The 10,904-nt window shown below is 39.6% G+C and overlaps 1 long non-coding RNA gene across 1 annotated transcript in view; it reads left to right on the top strand.

Moving 5' to 3' along the window:
* Positions 1-1,499, top strand: part of LOC118000744 — a 41,002-nt gene extending 39,503 nt beyond the window's left edge. The window contains exon 3 of the long non-coding RNA XR_004676546.1: positions 1,489-1,499. This is a non-coding gene — a long non-coding RNA (uncharacterized LOC118000744). The remainder of the gene's footprint in view (positions 1-1,488) is intronic.
* The last annotated feature ends 9,405 nt before the right edge of the window (positions 1,500-10,904 follow it).

Genomic DNA, 10,904 nt, shown 5'->3' on the forward strand with positions numbered 1-10,904 from the left:
GATTTTTTTTTACTATCAAAAAAAGAGAAGAGACCATAAGACTAATTTTAGTGGGAAAAAAATCAATAACGACACATTGCATGAAAATTACTTTTGGTCCTTGCTGACCTACCCTTACACCAGAGGGGAAAGATTGCAGTGAAGCACCTCTACCACCCAATTCCCATCACCCAAAATTCATTCTTCAAGGAACCAAAGGATCTGTTGTTTCAAACCTCTTACATTCTCAGTTGGCTACACTTGGCCTCAGCTCCACACTTTCTAACAATGACTACATATATGTGTTTGTGTGTAGATCTCTCAGAGCCCTACTTATAATTTCCAAGTCAGCTTGCCTTCTGGTGGATTTTCAGTATTTAACCCTGAGCCAGTGTTTCATTCAAGCAATGTGTATCTATCACATGTTATAGTTTATTTGTAAGAGCAATGCTTTAGCCTCTGGCATCCCAACAGATAAGGAACATCAGATAGGAAGGTGTTAGTTGTAAGGGTTAGGAGACTTCAAATTTCAGTGATGAATTCCCACGTATATAAGAGAAAAAAATCCTAGGCAAATCTTTTTTTTTTTTTAATTTTTTTAGATTTTATTTATTTGAGAGAATGCGTGAGAGAATATTGGGGGGGGGAGGGAAAGGGAGAAGCAGGTTCCCCGCTAAGCAGGAAGCCCAACACAGGGCTTGATCCCAAGACCCCAGGATCGTGACCCAAGCAGAAGGCAAATGCTTAACTAAGCCACCCAGGCTCCCCACCTCGGCAAATCTTAATTTTTTTTTTAAAGTTCACTTAAAAGAAAAAATATAATAGGGAACAAATTCTAAAAGAAAAATCATAACTTTGTAGAGAAAGACAAATACCATATGATTTCACTCATATGTGAAATTTAAGAAACAAAACAGACGAACAAAGGAAAAAAAGAGACAAAAAACAGTTTTTTTAAAAACAGAAAACTGGTGGTTGCCAGAGGGGAAGTGGGAGAGCTAAGGAGGAAATAGGTAAAGGAGACTAAGAAGAGTGCACTTATCTTGATGAGCACTGAGAAATGTATAGAATTGTTGAATCACTATATTGTACACCTGAAGCTAACATAACACTATGTTAATTATATGAATTAAAAAAATTAAAACTTCGTTATAATGCAAACTAATAATTCAACAAGATCTGCGACCAGAGAGAAGAACCCAGCTCTTCTTACTATGTTATGTTCTAACAATTCTTTGGAGTTCTTGGGAAGTGACCATTCATGTATTCTTGACCCCTTTTTTCTAACATTTTCCTCTTTTCCAATAAATCTCAATTCTTAGATTTCAGTGCCGCTTAAAAAAAAGAAAGCCACCTTCCTCACAGTATTTTTTCTTCTCTATTTATTACGCAGGTAACTAGCAGTTCCCATTTACATCTATGGCGTGCATCAAGTGCTATACCTAAGGTTAACTCATATAAGGGGAAATCAGGCTCACAGGAAACTATCAAACTTGTGTTTCTATACAGATATACATGGTCAAACTGGAATTTGGACATATCTGGAACCCCCTGGATTCGAGATGAGAGCAGGTACAATGCATCCAAGATAGGGAGATGAATCCTTCAATTCTCTATTTTTACTCATAGCTCAATTAATCAAAATCTAACTTAGGAGTAGGTTCTACAAGATTAGGTTTGCTTTGCAGGAGTTCTATCACCTGGGTTGTGATCTAGGGCTGTTTGTCTCTAAATTTCCCCAAGAGGATTTGAGAAATAAAAACGGAGTATTCTTGAGCTACATCAGACGGACACCAATTTTCCATTTCCATGCAAAAACACATCCACGCACTTGGAGTTAAAAGGATCACGACTGAGAAGAAACCTTCCTGATAGGGTGCTTTCATTCATACCAGACTCTAACGGAAGCTCTTTCATTACGAGGCTCCTGGTGGTAGAAATTAGAGTGCCTCTCAGGGCTGCTGTCTTGGCTTATGCAAGAGTCTTGACAGACACTGATCAGGCATGGCTCTCCTCATCCTGTCTTAATAATTCATTTGGTTTTACTTTCGCTTACACACACACACACCGCACAAATGTATTATTAGAAGTTACTGCTATATTTAATATTAATGTCAAGAGTATGTATTCTAAGCCCAACAAAAAATGCAATTATTTCTCACTGGGAAGAAAATACGGTTGATTCTGCATACCTTTTCTCCTGGAAGTAATAATGAGATTATGCAGATGCCATGCACTCTGGAATGCACGAAACCAGAACTTTCCGTCTCAGTGTTGAAAGTAGAAGTCAAACACAAAAAAATCAACTAATTCAGCAAGATTACACAGGTTGCAAATTCTCTGCTTTCTACTCTTCTTCCCCATATGAAATGGCTGCTAAGACAGGCAATGTGGTGCGGAGCAGGATTTCTGAACTTGGGCGCCAGGAGTCCTGGATTCTAGTCCTGGCTGTCATACTAACCTGTCATAGGACCATGAACACATGCCTTAGTTTCTTTCCTTACATGTGAAAAGGGAAGAAAGATGAACAAAGGACTTCTAAAACCTCTTCCAGTCTAATCCCCTCCAATTTTAATCTCTGCTTTGAAGACCACTGACCCAACCTATAAGACTACTTCCCTACTTTAAACTTTCCGTTTTCTATTTGACACTTTTATTTGGAATCTTTGTTATCATTGTCCAGCATCCTCATTAGAGGGAAGAGAAAAAAAGAGACCGCTCTGCTACAGGACTGACCAAACATCTGCTCTAATTCCACCCCCCCCCCAAGTTTTACTGATGTAATCAAGATCCAGTATTATACTAGTTTAAGGCTCACAATATAATGATCTAATAGATGTATATATATTGTGAAATTATTACCACAAATTAGTTAACATTCATCACCGCACAGTTACATGTTTTCTTATGATGAGAACTTTTAAGATGTACTCTCTTAGCAAATTCCCAGTCGACCACACGGTACTGTTAACTATAGTCACCATGCTGTACATTACATCCCAAGACGAATTTATCTTATAGCCGGATGTTTGTACCTTTTGACCACCTCCACCCATTTCCTCCAACCCCAACAATCACCTATCGGTACTGTCTCTCTGAAGTCCATTTTTTTTTTTAAGAACTCTCACATTAGGGGAGTTATACAGGCGCAATGAAGAAATACAGAACCGAGGAAGGAGGAGAGACGGAGTACGACCAACTTGTGTGCAGTGAAATTTGTGATTAGTTGATAGTGTTGACAAAGGATGTTATTAGACTACTCAGAATTACAAATGAGGTTAGAAGGACTATTTGATATTAAACAGATTCTATTTCACAATAATTAACAAGGGTAGAAAACTAAGCATGCTAAATCACATCAGAAATTTCCTTTGGCTCTGAGGGATGCCAGGGAGAATGTGAGTCGCTTTTATTGCTTTTCCCATTCCTGTGCTCCTGAAGCAGGAGGAAGAGCCTTAGTCATTTGCAATTAATTACTCATTGAATTTTCTAAGCCATGATCATCTTTCCTTTTGAGCTTTCATCTAAGTATCTCTAAGAACTTTTGAATATTAATTATAACAACACTGTCCTGAAATAATTTGGGGCTGTGATTAAAAATTACATGCCCTACATTTGGTTACTCTCTTCAGGTGGGAAGCTTACAAAAAAAAAAATCGTAGAAGGTTAGAGCCTGGACAGCTGTTAATACCCATCGGGCCCCACTTCACGTTTATAGATGAGGTTCTAAGATTACCAGAGTTAAGGGACATGGTGGATTTCACCTTGCCAGCCACGAAGTCGACCTAGCATACAATAAGCCACATCCTGTTCTCCAAGGCCTCACTTGAGCTTGTGCCAAAATAACATACTTCATAATAATCTCTTACCCATTCACCTAAGTTACTAAAAAAATTAACTCATAGATAACTTTCTTAGCAACAAGGCCAACATGTAGGTGGGAATGGTCTGGGAGCCTAAACAAAACATATCTTTCTACCTGAAATGTTTGATATTTGTCTTATCTTCTCAAAATGAAGGTAATAAGCATGAGGTCAATCACCTCCACGCGATGAGTTGCATACGATTTTGGAGTTGGGGGAGATAAATTGTGTTTAAGTCCAAGAGAGCAGTCTCCAGCCATCAAAAAGTCTACTTTATCTGGCTGCTAACATAACAACTGGGTTCAAGTATCAGGTTACCTGTTAGAGGTCGCAATAACTGGTGAAGTAGCTTTGGGTTTGGATTTGTTTTTTTAAAGTGACCTATAGGGCCCAAGGTTCTCTGGGAAAGAGCGGGCAACTGGGGCAGGAGGCAAGGACACTGGAATATAACTGAGAAAGCAATAGGGCAACACTGAAAGAATATCTAAAAAATATTCCAATTAATGCGGGCACCTGGGTGGCTCAGTCGGTTAAGCGGCCAACGCTTGGTTTCAGCTCAGGTCATAATCTCAGGGTCATGATCCTAGAGTCTGAGCTTGAGCCCCACATCGGGCTCCACTCAGTGCAGAGTCGCTTGGGATTCCTTCCCTCTTCTTCTCCCTCCTGTTTGCCCCTCTCTCCCGCTCTCTTTCTCTCTCATAAAAATAAAATCTTCAACAACAACAACAAAACGCTTTCCTGGAGAGAAGAATAGTAGCAGTAAGGGGGTGCCTCCTGAGTGTCTTTGCTCTTCACAACTACATAAACCATTAAGGGCGGAGGGCTTGGGGTAAAGATAGTCCAGTTCTTTTGAAGCATGTTTAAGAGTTACTTTACTGAGTACTTACTATGTGCCTAACGTTTGCTACTATTTGTATTAGCTCATTTTATTCTCCCAACAGTTCTGTGAGGGGGATTCAGTTATTATCCCCACTTTACAGATGAGAAAACTGAGGCTTAATCAGGTAGAGTATCAAGCACAGGGTCACATGGCTACTGAATTGCAGGAACCAGGTCTGATGCTTAATGTTCAACTTTGAATGTCAGTATGGTCTTCTTTGAGAGAAGTGTGCCCTTTGAGTCCCAGACTTACGCCATGTTGTGGATTAGTTGGAATAATTTTTTTTTTTTTTTAGATTTATTTGAGAGAGAGCAAGCAAGCAGGGTGGGGGTGAGGGGGTGGGGAGGACAAGCAGACTGTGCTGAGCACAGAGCCCAACACGGGGCTTGATCCCATGACCCTGAGATCATGAGCCGAGCCGAAATAAAGAGTCGGTTCCTTAACCGACTGAGCCATCTGGGTGCCCCTCCAGGGAAGCTGTTTTTAAAATTAACATAGGTTAGTATATCCCTTCCCAATGTTTTATTTGAAGGTACAAGGCTGAAATTCATCCTTCTGTCCATCATTATTTTTCATTTCTTCAGAGACATTCAGAAAACGTGGTGGCATGGTATCGACCTGGATCACATTAGAGCATCTAACCTGAATAGTTCATTGTCTTTACCCTTCTAATTTCTTTCCTTTGTTTTCTACCTTGTGCTTTATTCTACCTCACAAGACTCCGCAACTCCTCAAAGAAAGCACAGATGATCAAAAGAGAAACAAAAAAAAAATTGGTAATATTAATATTCAGGCTAATAATAATTTAGTAATAGTTAAAAATATAAATTGAATTAATAGAGGCCAAAGCCTAGAAGTTTCATGACCCCACAAAAGATCTCTAGAAATAAATGTGTCCCCTTTCTGGTTATTTTCTTTGTGCCTTGCATGTCACAAGCCTGTGTTCCTGGTAACATATATTGTAATGTCTAAAATAGCATAGAAATTCATTTTATAGCGCTCACAAGAGTAGTCCTTGACTATACCGACTTTTTCAGATATTCGATTTAATTTAATTTTGCTACAGTAGAACCAGAGTTACTTAATCGAAATAATGCCAGATAGGTTTGGTTAATGCTCTGCCAAAAATAAAGAACTGGCTTTCTACGAGGTTTATCAAAATTCGACTCCAAATTGGGGATAAGACAGAGCTTTATACTGACAAAATATCAGGTCAGGTGTTCCTTCTGTTAGTTATCGGTAGTCTGAAATCCGCAATGATTCACTTTAAAAATAAATTCTACCGCAATTAGAAATAAGGGTTACGTGTGTCCTATAAATATGTCTTCTATCTCTTTTGTTCTCGTGCGCCATCTAGTGTTGTGTAAGGGAATATTCGGCTAAATTTTCATTTTTGCTGAGTCGCTGATGAAAGCCTTAGTGTGGAAAGAGATCATCTAGTCCAAAGCCCTGCCCTCATTTTCTGTATGAGGCATTCACTGCTCTATGGAGGTGAAACACAGATAATTGCTGATAAATATGGGATTCGATTTTATTCTAGAATAGTGGGGGGACATTCTCCATAATTCTCTGTTGACTTTACTGTTTTTAATCATATTAACAGTTTTGGTGGCACAGAACTGAGATATATATATATACATACACAATATTTAGAATAGAAACTCAAGTATTACAGTGACTTTGGAGACAAATAACTCTGATTTGGGGAAGGTTATACACTACACTCAGACTCAGTTCCATCATCGGTAAAATGTGCATCATTGTATCTATCATCATCATTATCATATCTATCTCAGGGGGCTATTATGGGGAAAGAAAAATGGGTGAAGTCTCTAGTAGAGATTATGATTCATGGAAGTAGTCAATTAGTGGCAGCCATTTTTTTTAAGATTGTATTTATTATAGAGGAAGAGGGACAAGCAGACTCTGTGCTAAGCACAGAACCTGGTGAGTGCTCAATCCCATGACCCTGAACTCATGACCTGAGCTGCAATCAAGAGTCAGACGAATAACTGAGCCACCCAGGTGCCCCCAAGTGGCATCCATTTTTAATATTGTATGAGTATCCCTATAAAATGGGGTTCTCAGAAGCCAATATTTCGTCGAATCAGCACCCATCCTGGCACTCAAATTTGGATCTGTACAATAACTGGAGGATCCTTTCTACTAGCAATCCTCCTCCTCCTGTGGTACACTCAGTACAGTGTAACGTGTACGAGTAGTGGATCTAGTGCTCAGGTAGGTCTAAACCCCACCTTCACCCATCAGCCAAGTGACCTCAGACTTTCTACTTGACATCTCCGTGGTAAGGTTTCAACATCTGTCATATAGGGATGACGATACCTATCTCATTGGTTTGTGAGGATTAACTGTGTTGCTATATGTACCTGACATACAGAAAGTGCTATATAATTTCTGGTAAGTATTAGCTATAACTTAAAGCAAAACAAAACAAGTCATTTACTTGGTACAGTGCTAATAACACTGTTATAGAATATTTAACTAAACCTAAATTTTCAAGGAAAAGATTAATACAGAGGCTGATTTCCTTCATCTGAAATAACTAGGAACACTTCTATATTTTAGGTGCTTCCAATATATATTGTTTAAAAATGTCATCTTCTTGGGCACCTGGGTGGCTCAGTGGTTGAATGTCTGCCTTCGGCTCAGGTCATGATCCCAGAGTCCTGGGATTGAGTCCCACATCGGGCTCCCTGCTCCGCGGGAAGTCTGCTTCTCCCTCTCCCTCTGCCTGCTATTCCCCCTGCTTGTGCTCTCTTTCTGTCAAACAAATGAATAAAATCTTTAAAAGAATGTCATCTTCTTGAAAGATCTGTTTGATAGAAGGATTTCTGGTTTTTGGTTTTTTTTTTTTTTCGTTTTTGAAGGATTTGTCTTAATAATAATTTTCCCCAATTTCTTCCTCTATGCAATATATTACACCAAATGCTTGTGGTTATTGTGTCACTCAATCCCAGGGAGGGCATGACCATTTTCCAGACTGTACTGATGAAGAACTAAAACCTTTAGAGAAATTTAGTAACTTACCCAAGTTTATAGAGCTGATGTGTATGGAAAAAACAAAACAAAACAAACAAAAACCAACCAGAATCCCAATCCAGGAATGTTTACAACTACTTAGGAATGGTTGAAACCGGTTTCTGTATATACTTCAAAGTGAAATAATCCCCAGATCCTGAAGCAAATTGTTTCGCTTCTCTAAGTCCCCGTTTTCCTCACATCTAAGATGACAGTGATTAGATCAGGTGGTCCAAAATACTGAAACACCAGAATTTAAAGCACATATTTTTACTTCATACATCTGGCTGGTGAATCTAGAAACTTATTTATTTAAAATTTAAAAATGCATCTCATGATTTTTCTGTTGCATTCTGTAATTGGTGTTCTAAAAGTTATCAATTATCAATATCGGTTCCACAAAAGTTTAAATTTGATATTATCTAATTCAGAATTCAAAAAGTATAAGGATATCTGTTCTTATACATATAGCATATTAACTCTGTATTTAGTCCCATTTTGATAATGCCCAAATTTTCTATAAGCCCAGAATTTAAACACACCAATTATCTCACATGATCTGACTTGTTAAAATCTACAATGTATTAAATCTATGTGAAAGATATAAAATATGATAAAACTTGCTTGTTGATTTATTTCACATATTCTCTCATTTTATAATATTTAAATATTTAATGGTAAAATTGTCACCTCTTTAATCATTGGCCAGTCTCGATTTCTTTATTTTTGTAAACACAAAACAATGGGGAAATCTGCCACAAGTCAACCTGAATATTAGCAGAAGAAAACATTACCTGCTGGCATTTTGTTTTTATTTTCAAGTCAGCAAGACATTTATAATAAAAAGAAAAAATATTTATTAGTGAAACCGTACATTCTTCTTTTTATTTTTAATAATTTTTTTAAGTAAGCTCTATGCCCAGCGTGCAGCTTGAACTCACACCCCCAAGTTCAGGAGTCACATGCTCTCCCTACTGAGCCAGCCAGGTGCCCTGAAACACTACATTCTTTAACACTCAATTAATACATATTCAATAATTGGAAAGCGGCTACTTGCTATTATTGTAGACATAATAGACAGCACTGACCTCAGTCTAAGTCCTCATAAATCATCCCATACAGCCAAGCCTATTCAATAGCCTGGCCAAGCATGTGAAATTGGTAGGGTTCATAAGAAAAGGGAACTGAGCCCATGACAAATTAACAGGTTACTGTAGTAATTATATTTGGTGTAGAAGGAAGGAAGAGGAGGACTCCCCCCATCCCTGACCACCCAGTGTGAACTCGACAATCTTTCATGTAATACTATTTGCATCCTCTTCACAGCACTCATAACTCTGACATGTTTATTCACGGTGTCTCTTTCCCACCAAAGTTCAGGTTCCCGGACATCAGGAACTATCTTGTCTTCTCACTCCTGTGTCCCTAGTGTCTCCAGGAGTGCCCGACACATTAAAGATGCTCAAAAATAGTTACTGAGTAATGAACAAAAGCAAGCAAGTGGTTAAACAATGACCTTCTGTTTCTAATATTTTTTTCATCCATTGCTATTAGTTGTTGTCCTTGCTATGGCTCCAACCATTATAAGCAATTTCCTCTTGCCTTGGTTAACAACTATGCCTTAGTCTGAACTCTCTTCACAGCCAAGGACAGCCAGGGATTGTTTAGAGTTGAGCTGTTAGCAGCCTGCTCCTGAGCTCTGAGGATACCTACACGTGAAGGACACAACTTTCCTTTGGGTGGTTGTGTCAGGACGGTTCCACCTCTCCTCATGAAACTTCTTTCTGCGGTGTTTCTCATAGACTAGATGCTTTCATTCAGCAATATGAATTTTGCACTCTCCAGCATGTCTAGAGTTACACGGTTCTATACATATTAAGAGACTTGCATCTTAGAAGCATCATCATTCATTAAGGGATGTACATCATCGCCACCTTCTGACCCATGACTCGGGTAAGATGTCCTCTTGCACTGGATCATTGCTTTCTAAATGACAAGCCTACATCCAACCCACAGCTACCTTTAGACACTCTCTGCTCCACCCCTCGTGCCCCCTCAAATCTGTGGTGGTTTTGGTAAGACCCACATCCAAACTGCACATGAAGGCACCAGGCTGACCATCGGGCCTTTCCATACTCCATTGCCCTCTAGTTACTTCCACTTGGAAGTAGCTGTCATGTTGCCAAGCCTGAGGAGAGGGCAGTGAATGCAGCAGGCTGCAGGTACTTTATACTCTAACGTGATTTGTAAGGCCAACCTTCACCTCATGCTTTGGGAGTTGGTAAGCATACGCTGCACAAAGCATTAAATCCCTTCCAATGGAGGCATAAACAATCAGAAAAATGGTAGCCTTGTTGGTATCACAGAAGTATCATCCGGGACCTGGGTGTGTTATACTAATTCTTAGCCTGGCCATGCCCTGTTGTCTCCTAAATTGCACTTGATGTCACTTGAATCAGGCCCTTTATTTTGACAACCTAGACAAGCCAGAAACCCATGCCCATGGCAGAACAGACCTACAGACCTTCCAGAGCGCCATGGGAGAAGATCATACATACTCCATGCACAGACACAAGAGACCTAAGAAGCTTTTTAAATCGCAGATTCCTGATCTCTCTTCACAGAAGAGTTTGATTCAGGAAAATTGAAGTGGAGCCAGAGAATCTGTACTCTCTCCAAGTTTATTCACTACCATCACTTCTACCCAACCGCTCAAGCATCCACCTCACTGTATCTGAAGAATATTCATTTTAGGAACCCACTGAATGACCAAAACCGCACTCCTATAAGCAATTAAAAAAGCAACAATAACTAAGTCATTTTGCTCTCAGAACAAGGGGAGCTCTCATTCACTCACTCACTCATTTGTGCATCAGGCACCATGCTAAAAATGGGCAGGGAAATAAAGATGAATAAGATACAGTTCCTGTGGGCAGGGCTAACTACACTACTATGGGGTCCAGGCAAAATAAAAATGCAGGGCCCCTTGTTCAAAAAGTATTAAGCAGGGGCACCTGGATGGCTCAGTCGGTTGAGTGTCTGCCTTCGGCTCCGGTTGTGATCTCAGGGTCCTGGGATCAAGCCCTACGTCGGGCTCCCTGCTCAGCAGGGAGCCCACTCCTCCCTCTGTCGCCTCTCCCCCT

This window comes from Mirounga leonina, unplaced genomic scaffold (assembly GCF_011800145.1).
Source record: "Mirounga leonina isolate KUSES-001 unplaced genomic scaffold, KU_Mleo_1.0 Mir_53, whole genome shotgun sequence".
NCBI classification, from domain to species: domain Eukaryota; kingdom Metazoa; phylum Chordata; class Mammalia; order Carnivora; family Phocidae; genus Mirounga; species Mirounga leonina.